Source organism: Nicotiana sylvestris, chromosome 8 (genome assembly GCF_000393655.2).
Source record: "Nicotiana sylvestris chromosome 8, ASM39365v2, whole genome shotgun sequence".
Taxonomy (NCBI): Eukaryota; Viridiplantae; Streptophyta; class Magnoliopsida; order Solanales; family Solanaceae; genus Nicotiana; species Nicotiana sylvestris.
Window position 1 is genome coordinate 28,728,354 of NC_091064.1, and position 17,908 is coordinate 28,746,261.

At 37.9% G+C, this 17,908-nt stretch overlaps 1 long non-coding RNA gene across 1 annotated transcript; it reads left to right on the forward strand.

The window, feature by feature from the left end:
• Positions 1 to 519: 519 nt before the first annotated feature.
• LOC138874581 (uncharacterized) lies at positions 520 to 2,602 on the forward strand. The gene is made up of 2 exons (XR_011401601.1): positions 520 to 1,400; positions 1,554 to 2,602. It is a non-coding gene; the product is annotated as an uncharacterized lncRNA (long non-coding RNA).
• Positions 2,603 to 17,908: the final 15,306 nt, after the last annotated feature.

Sequence of the window (17,908 nt, forward strand, 5' to 3'; positions counted from 1 at the left end):
TTTTGCCTTTTTTTTTTGTTTTTTACTAATTTAGATCTTGATTTCAAGATTGAGGAACGCGGGTTTTTTAGAAAAATATCCGAGTCTTTGCTCTAATACCAACTGATATGATCCGAGATAAACAAAGCAGCGAAATATGAAAATAGCAATAATTAAAGCAAGGTTTGATTAAGATAATCAAAGTAGTGAATAATGAATAATAGAAGAAAATATAAAACTCTAAGTGAATGTCTCAAGCAACAATCGAAATACAATCTGACCGCCTCCGAAGAATGATAAATTAGAAACCCTAGATATAAAAAAAGGAGAAGAAGATTACCCTCAAGAATCAAAGTTTTTAAAATAGGTAATCCAAAGTCGAACTCGAACCAAGAGGTTCCAAATATCTCTCAAGAGTTTTCTTATGTCAAAAATATGCTAAGTGCTAATGAAATAACTCGAGGATATTATAAATACCCAATGGGTAAAATAGGAAAAGTTTCAAAGTTAATTTCCTACAAAAACTTGCCAGGCCAAACAGTAGACTCAACCGTAATCATCCATTTCCATAGAAATAGAATTTTACCCGTATGTCTTCTTTAACTCTTTTAAATTGCCTTTCTTCCATATTTGTGAATGTTTATAACTAACAAACTCTTTATGTGCAACTACCCAGGAAGTATTCGGAGAAGTTTCATACTTTTATGGTTGGGTCTCAACAATGATGTCCCTTACTCCCATTGAATAGAAAATATGGAAGCTCATTTCTAAGAAAGTTTAATAAAAAGTAAAGTCTGATGGTAAGTTTTTTGCAAAATAGGCATATTTATGCCTTTCCGTTTGTAATTCTTTGTTCACATGTTGTAAGATTTGAATCTCGGGGAACTCTTCCTTCCACTTCGGCTACTACTTGATGTTAATGTAGGCCAACAACTTAATTTTAAGTTAGCCTCATCAAAAACAAAGAGCAAGGAGGCACCTTCTTCTAAGGAGGGGGGAGAGGAAGTTGTTAGTCCTATCTAAAAAAAAAAAAACGGTCTAGTAAAAAGCAAGTTGACTCGGGAGGTGACCGGAGCAGTCCCCAAATCATTTCCTTTGAAACTCAACTTCCTTGATTGATGATCCGGAAAAAACTCCTTTAGTATTGTTGGATGATGAGGTTTTTGAACGCGCTTCAGAGTCAGGCAAAGCTTTATTTGACCAAAGTTTCAGTGGTTTTGATTGTGAATACCATCCTTCTAATTTTGTTAGTGGTGATCAATCTCCCACAGCTTTGGTACCATGTTCCCGCTCGAGACGAAGCTGGACCTTCAAAAGAAGAAAGATGGCAAATGGTAATAGAGGTCCTGAGATAACTCAATCTTCTAAGTCGATTTGATCGGTCCACCCCTTGGTTGCAAAAGCTTATCATCCCTAAAAAGGTTGGAATCTCATTCCAGAATTACTCTTGCGAATGATATGGCTCATTTGGCTCTCTGGATATATTTCTTTTTTCTTATTGTTCCTCTTCTCTCTCGAATTTGCATAGTACTTCAACCTTATTTTTACTGCATAGATTAATTTGACTAATACAGAGTTGATGAAGAGGATAGCTTGGTTTGAGAATTGATTGCTAAGTTGTCAGCAAAGCATGATGATTGGAAAACACAATTTGAAAGTCTTGAAATTGAAAATGAAGTCTCGAATAGAGAGAAGGAGTTTCTCCAACAACAAGTCAAAGTGATGATTTCTGAGCTGGCAACAAGGAAGGCGAAAGTGAAGTAGATAGAAGGAAAGATGAACGAGATATAAGCGAGCTTTGTTGAGCATCATTCCAAGACTACTGTATAGAATTTAAAATATCTTCTCGATGAGAAGGAAGTATATGCGAGTGAATTAGTTCAAAAGTACACCCAAACAAAAGAAGATCTACGTGCCTCTTCAGACAGGATAAGGTTTTTTGAATCTTTTTTTGTGCCTTTGAAGGCTTCTTACGAGGTTGTTGAAGTGGAGAAAGAAATATTATATGCATTCGAGCAGTGAGATGAAAAGTATGAAGCCCTTGAAAATAAATCTAAGATAGATGTGAGTTGGACGTTCCTTCGTACTCGCTTCGATACCTTGAATGAAACTCGTAACAAGGCTTTTGATCTTAATGTCGAATTTGAGAAATCCAAAAAAGCTATTAAGACGTTCCAACCAGCTATGAGCCTTTACACTTCTGAAGAGGAATCCTCGAAGGATAAATTAGATGAAGGCGATGAAGATGACGATATTAAATCTCATGCCTCATCCCCGGGCCTGCAAGGTTATCTTTCCCAAGTTGTTGATTCTTCTCAAGTTACTTCTTCACCTACTCAGGTTGCTTCTCCTGGATCCGAATATGCTTCCCCCGAGCCATTGAGCATTACTTAGCTTTATTTTTTCCTTGCAAGGCCAAGTTTTTGTTAACTTTAAGATAATTTCACAAGTTTTTGCCTTTACTATGCAATTTTGAGTGGATGTATTTTCGATGTCGTAATTGAACGTATACACTTTTAACATAAAAGATGATCCTTTTACGTACTGGCACTAATGAATATGACATCATATCTTCTGAGGACCCAATAGGTTATTTTGAATACTACTCTTTATTTCTATATTCCGAGAACTCTCCTAGCCCTATTTTATAATTTATGACTTGCATGCATGGTCTGTATAGTTTTTTCGAAAAGCTTTAATGTGAAATTCTGAGAAAAACATAATTTTTGACTTAAAATAAGGTTAGAGTTGACCACGGTCAATGTCTTTTGTAAATGACCTAGAATCGGTGTTTTGACAATTTTGGTATGTTCGTATGATAATTTTAGACTTGTACGAATGTTTGGTTGGGATTTCGGGTGACCCCAGCATGTTTCGGCGCATTATTTAAAAAATACTGAGAAAAATAATTTGCAAAGTTGAAATTTTGAGTTTTGATGATCGATTCTTGATATTTGATGTTATTTTGATGATTTGAGTTAGCAAGTAAGTTTGTATTATGTAATATACTTGTGTAAATATTCGAATTGGAGACCGAGGGGCTCAGATGAGTTTTGGATTTGTTTAGGAAGGTCTTGAACTGCTAATGCATTTGCTTGTGCAGATAGGCTATAGGTCTCGCAAATGCGAAGACCTGCTCATATATGTGAGCTTCTCTTTTGCAAAGTCAGGCTCGCATTTATGGAATTTGGGGTGTGACTGAGGACTTCACAAATGTGAAGTTAGGATCGCAATTGCTAACAAGAGGGTGGTTGCATTTTGGATGTATGGATCATATTTGCGATGTAGGCAGCTAGGTGACAACTTCACTTTTGGGAAACAATATTCCGCTTTTGCGAGATGGAGGGACTTTACAAATGAGAAGAGCTAGTCGCAATTGTGACATCAGGGGCATTATTGCACTGGCCACTTTTGCGATCAATGTTTCGCAATTGCGACATCTACAACTAAATTGGAAAAATTAGGCCAATTATCTTGAGAGCGTTTCCTTCCCAAATTCATTGGTAAGCAACTCTATTTAATTTTCCATCAATTCCCAATACATTTTCATGAATTTCTTTCTCAAATCTATGAATTTCAAGGTAGAAATTAGGGGTTTGGATAAAATTCAGAAATTTTGTAAAATTCAGATTTAGACCTCAAATTGAGGTCAGGTTTCAAAACAAATCGTATCACCGAGCTCGGGGCAAATGGGTAATCGAGATGTGGTCCGAATCTCGGATTTAAAACAAGCAAGCATATGGTTGACTTTTTGAAATATGATCAATATTGAACCATTTTTATTAATGGGTAGTTTTTAAATCTTGTTTTGGATTGTTTGAATGATAATTGGATAGATTCGGTTAGTTTGGAGGCCTGTTCTAAAGTAAAAGCCATGGTTGATTGGTGATTTGATTCCAAAAAAAGGTAAGTGTCGTGGTTAACCTTGACTTGAGGGAAATAGGACTTGATTGGTCTATTTTTTACTTCATTTATGTGTGAGGACATCGTATATATAAGGTGACGAGTGTATATATGTTGTCATGGATTAAACATGCGGGTTGGTCTACTTAGTTATTTGTCTTCCGTTACTTCTTGCCTTCATTTATTCCATGTTATTACATGTTATATGCTTTAATTATTACTTGCCTTTACTTGTTAAATTCATGCTTTCATTTGTCACATACCTTAATTTGCTATATTTTCCATGTCTTCATTCATTGTCTGCCTTTACTTGCCTAATAAAAGGGCAGCCCGATGCACTAAGCTCCCGCTATGCGCGGGGTCAGGGAAAGTGTCGAACTACAAGGGTTTATAGTATGTAGCCTTACCCTGTATTTCTGCAAGAGGCTGTTTCCACGGCTCGAACTCATGACCTCCTGGTCACATGACAACAACTTTATCAGTTACGCCAAGGCTCCCCTTCCTTTACTTGCCTTATGTTTTGTATGTTGTTAAATAGTCACTTTTATCTATCTTATATCTTCGTTTGCTTAATTCCTAATTGTGTTTCATTGTTAAATATGTCATAGTTGTTTGTAGTATTTTACATAAATGTTATATGTTTGGGATCGGGTTTCAAGCCACAACGGATATTGATCTTGTATATGGGATCGGATTGCACACCGCAAAGGATGTTGATATGGTATTTAGGATTGGATTATGTGCCACAACAGATAAGATATTTTATGATTGTTCTTGATTGTTGGTTCAAAATCTGTGTTGTATTGTAAATTGAAGCATAGATGATATTCTGTGGCCCTCACTAGTGCATTTTTTGTCCCGATTTTCTTTTTAATCCTTGTGTCTCTATTCTTCTATTGTTTGTACTTATACTCATACAGGTACATAGTGAGTGCGTTGTTATAGCCTCATCACTACTTTGTCGAGGTTAAGCTCAACACCTATGGAGTACATGGGGTCGGTTGTACTCATACTATACTTTTGCATTTCCTGTGCAGATTCTGGTGGTGGTCCTAGCATCGTATATTGGAGGCTTGCTCGGACTATGTGATGACCCAAAAGGTTGGGTCATCACGTGTGTTGCAAGTGAATTCAGTGTTCTGAAGCCTTAAAACACTGAATTTTGAGGCTCAGAACAAAATTCTATTTTCACATAGAAGGCTCAAAATATTTACGTGCATGGTCCGGACCTATATCCGGAAAGCCTTCTATGTGAAAATATGAGAAATAGAAATTTTTAGAGTTAAAAATTTGAATATGGTTGACTTTGGTCAATATTTTGAGCAAATGGACCCGGATCCGTGTTCCGACGATCCCGGAAGGTCCGCGATAAAATATGGGACTTGGGCGTATGCCCGGAGACGAATTCCGAGGTCCCAAGCCTTAGAAATCAATATTTGAAAGAAATTGTTTTACTGAATTATCTAAGAAATGAAGAAAAGAATTAATATTTGTAACTATTGTTATCGGGCCCGTATTTTGGTTCCGGAGCCCGGTACAAACTTGTTATAGTATTTGAAAGATAACAGTGAAATTTGGTAAAAATGGAGTTTATTTGACGTGAGTTGGACTTCCGGTTGAAGAGTTATGAACTTTGAGAGTTCTTGATGAAAATGTTGAGTTTTGAGGTTTAATTCATGATTTTACATGTTATGTTGAGGATGTGATCGCACGAGTAAGTCCATATAATATCTTTGAGTTAGTATGCACACTTGGTTTGGAGTTCCGAGGGCTCAGGTGAGTTTCGGGTAGGTCTCGGGATGTGTTATGCTTAAAAACATGGATTTTGCAGGTTCAGAGAAGTACAAACCTCTAAACCCGCAGTACTGACCGCATTAGTTTTTGTGTTGTCCGCACTGGTGATCGTGCGGCCGTAGTCCATTTTGTGCGGTCCGCACAGGTTCACTTGTCCTATTTTGGAAGATAGGATCGTGCGGCCGTAGGCATTTGGATATCTCTAGAGAAAGTTATGGCCAAAATACTAAGACATATCACTGCAGAACACAAGTAGTGCTGTGCGGCCGCAGTTGGTTTTGTGCGGTCCGCACAGGGCACCTGAGAATAGTATATTTATACGTGATTTTTAGTTATTTTTCATTTTTCAAAACCCTAAAAACATAAGAGGCGATTTTTCAAACAACATTTCTTCTCCAAAACATTGGTAAGTGATTTCTAACTCATTTTCTTCAATCCTTAACATATTTTAACATTATTTCAACTCAAAATCAATGATTTTCATGGAGGAAATTGGGTGTTTTGGGTAGAACATAGGTTTTTCAAAAAATTGGGGATTTGGACCTCGATTTGAAGTCCGATTTCAAAACAAATTAAATATTTGAGTTCGTGGGGGAATGGGTAATCGGGTTTTGGTTCAAACCTCTGGTTTTGACCATGTGAGCCCGAGACGATTTTAACTTTTTGGGTAAAACTTTGGAAATCCATTTTAATGCATTCAAATTGATTTATTTAGCATTTATTGATATAATTAAGTAACTTGTGACTAGATACGAGCGAATTGGTGGTGGAATCAAGGGGTAAAGCTATAATTGAATCGTGAATTGTGTTCGTGGCATTGAGATAAGTGTTTGGTCTAACCTTAGCTTGAGGGATTAGGGGTTGCGTCCTATTTGCTATTTGCTTCTTGTTGAGTACGACATATAGGCATGGTGATGCGTATCTATACGTTGGTGTCAAGCATGACCGTGAGTCTTATATTGTGATTTTCATGATTTTGTTGTATTATTCATGCCCTGGTGAAGATTTCTAATTGTTGTATAAAGTTTGTGGAAAGAATTGTGACCTATGAACATTGAGGAGCATTGGCTCAAGTTGTATAGCGAAATTGTTAAAGTATATGTGACAATTGAACTTTTATAGCATTGGCTTGAGTTGTGAAATAAGATGTGAAAGTATAAGTGATAATTGTAACTCTAGAGCATTGGCTCGAGTTATGAAGTGAATTGTGAAGTAAGAGTGAGAAAGAGAATAGATCATTATGTTACCCCCTTGCTGGGCTATTGTTGAATTGTGGTTCCCTTGCATTGTGTTCATAATTTATATTACAGATGCTTAGGTTGATGATTCTTTGTGTTGGGTAGGGATTATGGGTATAGCTTAGGTAGTTAGGTGTCGGAATGAAGTTGGTTATAGCTGAGGTAGTTAGGTGTGGTGACGAGATTGGTTATAGCTGAGGTGGTTAGATGTTGTAACGAGTTTGGTCATAACTGAGGTAGTTAGGTGTGGTATCAAGTTTGGTTATAGATATTTCTCCCTTGCCGGGACATGATTGCTTATATTGTTGAATCCCTTGCTGGGACAGTGTAGACCTTATTGATCTCTTTTCGGGACTCTCGTTATTATTGTAAATATTATATATGGATAGGTTTGCACGCCACAACAATATTATATATGGATCGGGTTGCACGCCGAAACAACATTATATATGGATCGGGTTGCACGCCGCAACAATATTATGTGTGGATCGGGTTGCACGCCGCAACAACATTATATATGGATCGGGTTGCACGCCGCAACAATATTATATATTGATCGGGTTGCACACCGCAACAACATTATATATGGATCGGCTTACTCCCGCAACAATATTATATGTGGATCGGGTTACATGCCGCAACAATATTATACATGGATCGGGTTGCACGCCACAACAACATTATATATGGATCGGGTTGCACACCGCAACAATATTATATGTGGATCGGGTTGCACGCGGCAACAAGGATATAATAAAATGGGAACGGGTGGTATGCCTACCACAAGATATAATAAAATGAGAGCGTGTGGTACGCCTACAACAAGACCAGTGAAATGGGAGCGGGTGGTACGCCTACTACAAGATATAATAAATTGGGAGAGGGTGGTACGCCTACCATAAGACAAGTGAAATAGGAGCGGGTGACACGCCTGCCACGAGATATGAAAAGAAAGTGAAATCTGCCTTTGTTCCATTTTTCTTGTTAGTGGGTGGTTTTGATTCCTTAATAATTCTCTTGATATTCTATTTTACTTGCTATTCCCCGAATCATGTTTTCCCCTCCCAACTTTACTTGTTTATTTCTGTATTTCTTTCCCGCTATATATAATTGAACTGCACAGGTTTATTTGGTAGTCTTGTCCTAGCCTCGTCACTACTTCGCCGAGGTTAGGATAGGTACTTACCAGCACATGGGGTCGGTTGTGCTGATACTCCACTCTGCAATCTTTTGTGTAGACTCCAGTGTTGTAGACTTCGGACCGCAGTAAGATTGCTTATTCACGATCATGAGGCGACCCGAGGTAGTCCGCAGGCCTTGGCATCTTCTTCTATCTAATTTTCTATTTCTTACATGTATTTCCAGAAACTGTGTTGTAATTAATTGTTTCAGACCTTTATTTGTAGTATTCTTAGACCGTCTGTGAAATTGTGACACCAGTTCTGGGTAATCTAGACTCAAACAGTTGTAATAGATATTCATGTTCCGATGGTTTATTGTTTTCTTCTGTTTATGTTATATTCCATTGTTTAAATGTTATTTCTTCGTAATTGTTAAAGAGAATAAAATTTATAAAAAGGTAGATGGTTCAATAATTGGGTTTACTAGCTCACATTAGTAGGCGCCATCACGACTCCGGAGGTGGAAAATTCGAGTCGTGACAGACTATCATTATTCGAAGACTTGAGTTAGAGATGTACGATGTTCGCAGCCCTAAAGTCCCAATCTTATCTTTTATACTGTTTATTTTATTTGGACAGCTGTATTATAATTTCATGACCTTTTTGTAGCACTTATAGCAGCTGATGTACTTTTGACTCCAGATTCTGGATTTAGAATAGACAACGAGTATGGAATTTGTTATGTATTTTAAAGTTTTACAACTTTATTTTCCTGTTAATTGGCTTTTAAAAATTACTACTCCCTCCGTTTCAATTTATGTGAACCCATTTGACTGGACACGAAGTTTAAGAAAAAAGAGAAGACTTTTGATCTTGTGGTGTAAAATGAGGCACATATATTTTGTGTGGCTATAAATCATTATGTAAAGGTAAATTGTTTCCAAATATGGAAAGGGGTCATTCTTTTTGGCACAGACTAAAAAGCAAATATGTTCACATAAATTGAAACAAAGGGAGTATTATGAATACATGAATAGGTAATGTTGGCTTGGCTAGCATGTGGACATTAGGCGCCACCACAGCCTCGTGACAAGTTAGTATTAGAGCACTAGGTTGCCTAGGTTTTACGAGTCATGAGCAAGCTTCTTAAAGTTTGGAGGATCAGTACGGAGACGTCTGTACTTATCTTCTAAAGCTTATAAGGATTTGGAAATTTCACTTCTTTTTTCTCTATCGTGCGGATTTATTCTATCTGGTGAAGATTGAATCATTCTATTCTTATTCTTATAGATGGTGAGGACATGTTCTATAGTAGTAATTGATCAGGAGTCAAAGCCCAAGGCTGTAGTCACTACTAGGGGTAGGGACCAGGGCCGAGGTAGAGCTAGAGTAGAGGAAGAGCACAACCTAGAGCACATGCAGGATCACCTATTGCAGATACTCAAATCGAGTAGAATGACGAGATCCTTATTCTGGTCATGCCAGTTGGACCAGCTCAGCTTCCAGAGTGGTTCATTCCTACCCCAGTGCTTTAGAACGCCCTAGTCTACCTGGTGGGTATTATAAAGAACGTGGCATAGGAGCATCAGCCATCTCTTAGGTTAGCGGAGGAGCCCAAACTCTCGCTACTCACACTCTAAAGAGTAGATGGCTCATGGATATCAGACCCCAACAGTTCTATCAGTTGGAGCAGTTCAGCGTGTTATTTCTACACAGTCTGGGAAGGGACTCCTGATGTCAGCCAAGGGGCTGAAAAGGTTGGACAAGTTCATCAGATTGTTTTCCATTCACTTTGGTGGTACACCTTATAAGGACGCCCATGATTTCTTAGACCGTTGCCATAAGGTATTGTGCAACATAGGTATGGTAGAGTCCAAGGTATTTGACTTCGTTGTGTTTCAGATGCATGGCTCTACCAAGAGGTGGTGGTAGGAATAGGTTCGGGGAAGACCAGCAGGTTAACCTCCTCTCACTTGGGCTTAGTTCTCACAACTATTTTGGCAGAAGTTCATTTCCTTCACTTGAAGAGAGGTCTTCTGCATTCAGTTTGAACACCTCCAGTAGAGTAGCATGATCTCTACTCAGTATGACATAAGATTCATGGATTTGTTCTGCCACGCATTTATCTTGATCCATACTAAGAGGGAGAGGGTGAGGAGATTTATAGATGGCCTTACTTACGGCATCAGGCTACAATGGCCAGAGAGACTGAGGGTGATATTTCTTTCACTCGATTTGTGGAGATTGCTAGGCGGATCAAGACGATTAGTGGCCAGGGTAGAAAGGATGTTCTTGAGAAGAGGCCTCATCATTTTTGGGGATTCAGTGGTGCCTCGTATGGTGGAAGGGGTTCATTTGGTAGAGGTCATTCTATCAGGATGGTTCAGTTAGCATTTTAGGTATCACGTGGTGCTTAGCGCATTTGTGGTTCTTATGGGTCTCGTCTTGAGCAGCTAGCCTATAGTGCACCTTTAGCTCCCATCAGTACACCAGGCATTCAGAGCTATCACAGTGGTTATTTGGACTTTCATGGTTAGTCCCGGATTCAGCAGCCACATCAGTATAGTGAGTGCTTAGAATGTCGGGGTATGGGTCATATTAGGACGTACTGCCCCATACTTTAGAGTAGTGTGCCACAACCGGGTACTTGTGTTATGATTCTGGTACTGATTGCTCCACCGCCCACTCAGCAGCTAGAGGCATGGGTTAGATAACCAGAGGTAGAGCTTAGGCATTTAGAGGTGGAGGCCAGCCAGTGAGAGCCCATCAAAGAGGTAGAGGTCAGATTGGTAGGTCTCAATCTCGTTGCTATGCATTCCTAGTGTTACACCCCATATTTTCGTACGTGGAGGTACGCCACAAGAAAATTGATATAAGATCGGAAATGAAATGTTACGTCCCACATTTTCGTACACTGAAGTTTCATCGTAAATTAGTCGACGTGACTTCGGAAATGAGATTTATTTTGGGATTATAAGTATTACGCTATTTCAAACAGGGGATAAGTAAATTCGTGAAGGTCAGAGGGTAAGCAAATCGAAAAAATGAGTTTCGTCAAAGTTTGGCATTTCAGAATAAAATACGACCCAAGCTAAAATACCCGATATTTATAGACTAGTACCATATAAGGTACTATATGGCCGTGATATTATAATGTATAAAGTATATTAAAAATGAGTAGTATTTTTAGGTAATTTGAGATAATTCTTAATTATACAGGTAATTGGTTAATTATCGATTAATGGGACATTACCTAGTTATTTAATAAATTAAGAGATAAGACTAAAATTCCCCCCTTCCAAAACGTGGCAGCAATAACGTTAACTAAGCAAATGACTAAGGATCATGTTGGCTTAGGTGGCTAGGTAGGATATCAAGATTTTAAAAGGTAAAGTCTATATTACAAGCTTGGTTCTTAAATGTGTTTTCTTCCTATTTCAAAGTATATCAAGAACCAAAGCTAAACTTTAACGTGTAAAGTCAATACTACAAGTCTTTGGTTCATTTCATTTTGGACAAAGAAAATCAAAAACATTTTTCAAAATTCTTCTCGAACAGAAGCTAAACGCAATCCAAAAAAAAGCTTTCAACAAAATTCTTGCAACCAAACAATTCCAACGAGAATTGTTAGAACCGTAGCAACGTAAAATTTTGTTGTTCTAAAGGAGTGCTGGTGCAATCTTCTCTAAGAATATTATATGGAGTTTTCCCTACTCCAAGTATGTTATGGCTATCCCTTCTTTCTTTTTGGCATGATCTATACGACACAAGCGAAACGAGCAAATGCGCAACTTCCATAAATTACTTTATTCATAGAAATGCAATAGATGTGTATATTCATATTCTTCCATAAGTCTTATTATTCTATCGTCTGTTCATGGGTCTAAAAAAAGTACGTATTTGATAATTTTTATCCAAAAGGCATATTGAGTTTTATGGCATTCAGAGAAAATCTTATTAACGTATTTCATATGCATTTCATGCATTTATACATTCACATTTACCCATGGCCAGATGGCATTATATACACGTATATATATGTATATGGGGTATGGGAAAGGTTATGTCATTATATATGCACCACCACCTGATCAGCTGGTAGACGTTGATGATTTTGCCCACAGTGGCCGAGATGATATGATGGGATGCCCTTAGAGAACTGATGATGTTATGAAATATGTACCTATGCACGACATGACATTCATACGCATATGCATAACACTATAATTATTTCATGATTTGCAGAGTTATCCAGACTTATAGGTTGAGTCATTTACCCTATATTTCTTCCATGTCTATTGTGTATTTATTTATGTGCCTTACATACTCAGTACATTATTAGTACTGACATCCCTTTTGCCTGAGGATGCTGCATTTCATGCCCGCAGGTCTCGATAGACAGGTCGAGAGTCCTCCAAGTAGGCAATCAGCTCAGCTGAAGATGTTGGTGCGTTCCATTTGCTTCAGAATTGTTTGTCTGGTTAGTATGATTTAGACGTGTATTGTTTGGTATGTCGGGACTCTGTCCCGGCCTTTATGAAAATTATATATTCTTAAAGGCTTGTAGACAGATGTCATGTACGTAAAAGATTATATGGCCTTGTCGACCTATGTTCAATATACGAGTGGTTATTTTGGTCTAATAGGCCTGTATGTCTTATGTATAAGTTGGTATCACATGTTGTATTCTACTTATCTCATGGCACCCTTCCGGCTCAGTTATCTATGATAGTATGACATGAAAAGATACGTTATGTTGGTACCTGGTTGAATAAGGTATCGGGTACCCGTCGCGGCCCATCAGTTTGGGTCGTGACAAAAGTCGAATCAGAGCAGTTCTGTCCAAGAGAGTCTACAAGTCGTGTCTAGTAGAGTTTTGTTTATGGGTGTGTTGTGCAACACACTTATAAGCAGGAGGTTATAGGGCATTTAGGACTGTCACTCTTTCTTCTTACTTTAGATCGTGTGGTAGAGCTCACTTATAAGAATTCAAATCCCGAACTTCTATTGGTAATAAGACAATTCCTACATTTAATAGCTTACATTTACAGAAAACTGAGAAGGAACGAAAGGAATCATTCGATCAATGATCCAGAGTTAGCTACGTTATGAGCACACTTAAGATTTCGAAGTATTACCCATGCATCATATATGTTGACAATCATACAGCCGTAGAAGACTCTGGTATAGGTTAAAGAAATAATTGGGCCTATGTCATAGATCGAATTGTTAAAGGATTATATCATGGATATTCCATAGTGCCCATGAAAGGCTAAATATAATAACTAATATCATGAACTACAGATCAGGAGATAGCTTAAGCCTACAGAAAGGCTAATCAGAAGGAAGAGGAAACTAAAGAGTTACATCAACTAAGAAAATCAGGATTCTGATTATTGGACCCAGAAAATTATAGACATCATGATTGAGAACATTACAAAATAACTCTTAATATCAGAGGTACAAGAGAGATAGTACAGTAGCCATATTTTAGAATGGCTCTATGATAAAGCCTGTGAGAAGAGTACCAACCTCATAAGAAGTCAGTATGAAGCTCCCATTGGATTATGTATGCACTAAAGGTGGAAGTATTATAGTAGAGCTTCAAGTTATGGACGTGAATTACACCTAGGTGGAAGGGAGTCATGAAAGAAGTAGAAGATACGATGCGAGATTATAAGTTAAGTAAGGTAAAGGTGAACAATGTACGAGATATTCAAAGGTAGAAGATCGTGAATAGTCCATACTTCAGATAAAAGAGCTAGAAGCACGGGGATTCAGTATCTAGGAATAATAGCAGCATCGTCAGTAGCATATCTTCCAGCCTATGGTCTAGGTATCGAAAATCCTGACTAAGAGAGTAGAGAAGAGTTAGAGATGATGTGATATGTCGCTTGATGTTCCAAAATGACATAAGGAAATCTATGATGCAAGCAATTTGAAAGGTTGCAAGTAATATAAATAGATATGTGTGGGTTGCAACCTACTGTATGGTGAAGCGATAAGGTTCTAGAAGACAGGAGTAAGGATAAGAAAGGGCGAGTGAGAGGGTAACGAAAATTGATAAGTCCTCAGGATTAAGCCCATGAAAACAAGAAAGCTAATGGTTTCTCTAAGTTGTAGAAAGCTCAGTATAGCCGAATAAATGCAAAAAGTCTAAGACTAGTAGCATTTAGAAGATATAGAATGCTACCATGGTAGTAGAATGCGGGTGTAGTTATGGTAAATAAAGGATGACGTTTGGGCCTTCGATTGAGTAATGGTCTGATGAAGAAAAGAAAGGTATCTCATGAATTGGACAGGATTAAAATACACACGTAAGGTGAATCACATTGGGATGTTGTGATGTACACTTAAGAAAGCATGGTATCACCCCAAATGGATCAGTCTAATCATTTCAGATGTTCCCCGATGAAACATGGACCCTAGCGGCACTATTACATAAAAGGTTAAGTTATCAGGGATAGATTATAGATTAATATTGAGGTGAATCAACAATGGATGGATAAATGTTATAAAGTGTGAGATGAGATTAGGACGTCATTCTTAAGATGAGTAGTAATGTGGAAGTACTAAAGGACATAGATTTATACATATTGGATAAGCAATGAGAGTAACCTGAAATTTTGTAGCAGACCTCAGTAACGAGAAATAGAGGTAAGAGTTATGGTATAGTATGAACTACTTAGATGCAGTAAAGTCAGATGGATGGATAACCGGGTCTATAAAATAAGATATATCAATATTCGTAAGTACGACAAAATACTGAGCGAAAAACTTCAGTAATAGCTAAAAATAGAAGGAAAAAGGAAAGAAGAGACGCATAAGCGTACTTACACGGTCAGAGTCGTATATGCTGCATGATAGAAAGTACAAACAGTTACGAGACTGGAAGGATTTCGACCATAAGTCGTGGTGTGAGAAAGAGGTCTAAAGGGGGGAATGTAAGGGCCTTTGGATTTATTCACTGAATAGTTGCCTAGATGGAAAGGAGAGTAATAAAGTATTCGGAAGACATAGGCTATGAAAATGATAAGTGCACCAGTCAACATTCGAGGACGAATGTTCTGAAGGGGGGAATGATGTTACCCCCCCCCATTTTTTCATATGTGAAAGTACGCCATAAGTAAATTGATGAAAGCTCGGAAATGGGATATTACATCCCGCATTTTTCGTACGTTAAAGTTTTGTCGTAAGTTAATCGACGTAAGTTCAGGAATGAGATTATTTTAAGATTATAAGCATTTTGTGCTATTTCAAACAAGTAATGAGTAAATTCGTGAAGGTGAGAGGGTAAGAAAATTGAAGAAAATGAATTTCGTCGAAGTTTGATATTTTGGGATAAAATACGGCCCGGGCTAAAATACCCGGTATTTATGGACTAGTACCATAAAAGGTACCATATGGCCATGATAGTAAGGTGTATAAGGTGTGTTAAAAGTGAGTAGTATTACAAGTAATTTGAGATAATTCTTAATTATATGGTTAATTGGTTAGTTATTGGATAGCGGGAGATTATCAATTAATCATGAGATTAGTGGTTAATTAATGATAATTTTGGATAAAGCTTTAACTACAAAAACGTGGCAGCCAACGCTTTATCAAACTATGACTCTTAAAACCATAGAATAAGGTGGCATTAAGGGAGTCTTTTTGTGGATTAGTCCTTATGAAAGTGAGGCCCACATCCATGTAAAAGAAATCTATAACTTAAGAGTTTTACGACTCTTAAAAGAACCTCATAATGTTATTTGGATCATTTCATATGCATCTGCATATATCAAAGCAACGCAAGGCTTCAACAAAATAAATAAAAGTGATATTTTGCAATTATAACGGAGTACGGTGCAATATTTCTCAAGAATATCATACGAATTTTTCCCTACTCCAATCTTGCAATTACGTGTTGTCGCAATTGTCGTGTTTTAAAGGGATTGTTAAGAGATTAGACTCAGGTATGTTAAGGCTATCCCTTCTTTCCTTTTGACATGATCCATACGATACAAACGAAACGAGCAAATGCACAACTTCCATAAATGACTCTATTCAAAGAAGTATTAGAGGTGCGTATATTCTTGAACTCTCATGTATATTATTATTCTATTGTCTGTTCATGGGTCTTAGAAAATACGTAAGTTGATAAAGTTTATTTCATGATATTAATAAGAGGCGCAATGGTCTTATGACGTTTCGAAAGATTTATTGATGTACTTCTTATGCATTGCGTTCATTTATACATGTACATTGGCCCATGACCAAATGGCGTTATATACGCATATATAGTATATTATGTATATGGGATATAGAAAAAAGTTACGGTGTTATATACGCAACACCACCTGATCAGCTGGTATACCTTGATGATTTTTCCCATAGTGGACGAGAAGATATGATGGGATGCCCTCGGTGGCTTGATGATGTTATGAACACATATACCTATGCACAACATGACATTCATACACATATGCATGATACTATGAGTATTTCATGATTTACAGAGTTGTTCAGACTTACATGTCGAGTCTTTTACTCCCCGTTTCCCTCATGTCTATTATTTACTGATTTTCATTCCTTACATACTCGGTACTTTATTTGTACTGACGTCCCTTTTGCCTGGGGATGATGGGTTTCATGCCCGTAGTGTATTTATCTTATTTCATATCCCCCTTAAGAACATAAGTTTCACGTGCTTGGGATTTTGGGTCGTGACACACTTTCATGTTCGTGACACATCCCAAGCACGCTGCGGGCATGAAACACAGTGTTCCCAGGCAAAAGGGATGTCAGTACTAATAATGTACCGAGTATGTAAGGAATGAAAATTAGTAAATTATAGACATGAGAGAAACGTGGAGTAAAAGACTCGACATGCAAGTCTGAACAACTCTGTAAATCATGAAATACTCATAGTGTCATGCATATGCGTATGAATTCCATGTCGTGCATAGGTATATGTGTTCATAACATCATCAGCCACTGAGGGCATCCCATCATATCATCTCGTCAACTGTGGTCAAAATCATCTATGTATACCAGTTGATCAGGTAGTAATGCGTATATAACACCGTAACCTTTTTCTATATCCTATATACATATAATATACTATACATTCATATATAACTCCATCTGGTGATCATGAGACTTGAGTTTCCTGACGAGCCAGCTGTTGAGTAGGAAGGGAATAATGTTATACCAAAAGGTAAGTTTATTTCTTACCTTAAGGCCACGAAGATGATCAGGAAGGGGTGCATTTATCATTTGGTCCGAGTTGCGGACACCACTGCTGAGGTGCCTACCCTTGAATCTTTGCCAATTGTGAATGAATTCCCCGATTTGTTTTGAAACGGGCTCCCTGGGATTCCTCCAGATAGGGAGATCGATTTTGGGATTGATGTGATGTCGGGCACCAAACCTATATCCATTCCACCTTATAGAATGGTGTCGGCAGAATTAAAGGAGCTGAAGGAACAATTGAAGGACTTGCTAGAGAAGGGTTTCATCCGACCCAGTGTGTCGCCTTGGGTAGCACCAGTTCTCTTTATCAGGAAGAAAGATGGGTCGCTGCGGATGTGTATTGACTACCGGCAACTCAACAAAGTTACAATCAAAAATAAGTATCCATTACTAAGAATAGATGACTTGTTTGATCAATTGCAAGGGGCTACGTGTTTTTCAAAAATTGACTTGCGGTCCGGGTACAATCAATGAAGATAAGGGAGTAGGATATTCCAAAGACAGCTTTCAAAACTCGGTATGGGCACTTTTAATTTCTGCTGATGTCTTTTTGTCTCACAAATGCCCTGGTAGCTTTCATGGATCTTATGAATCGAGTCTTCAAGCCTTTTCTAGACTCCTTTGTGATAGTGTTTATTG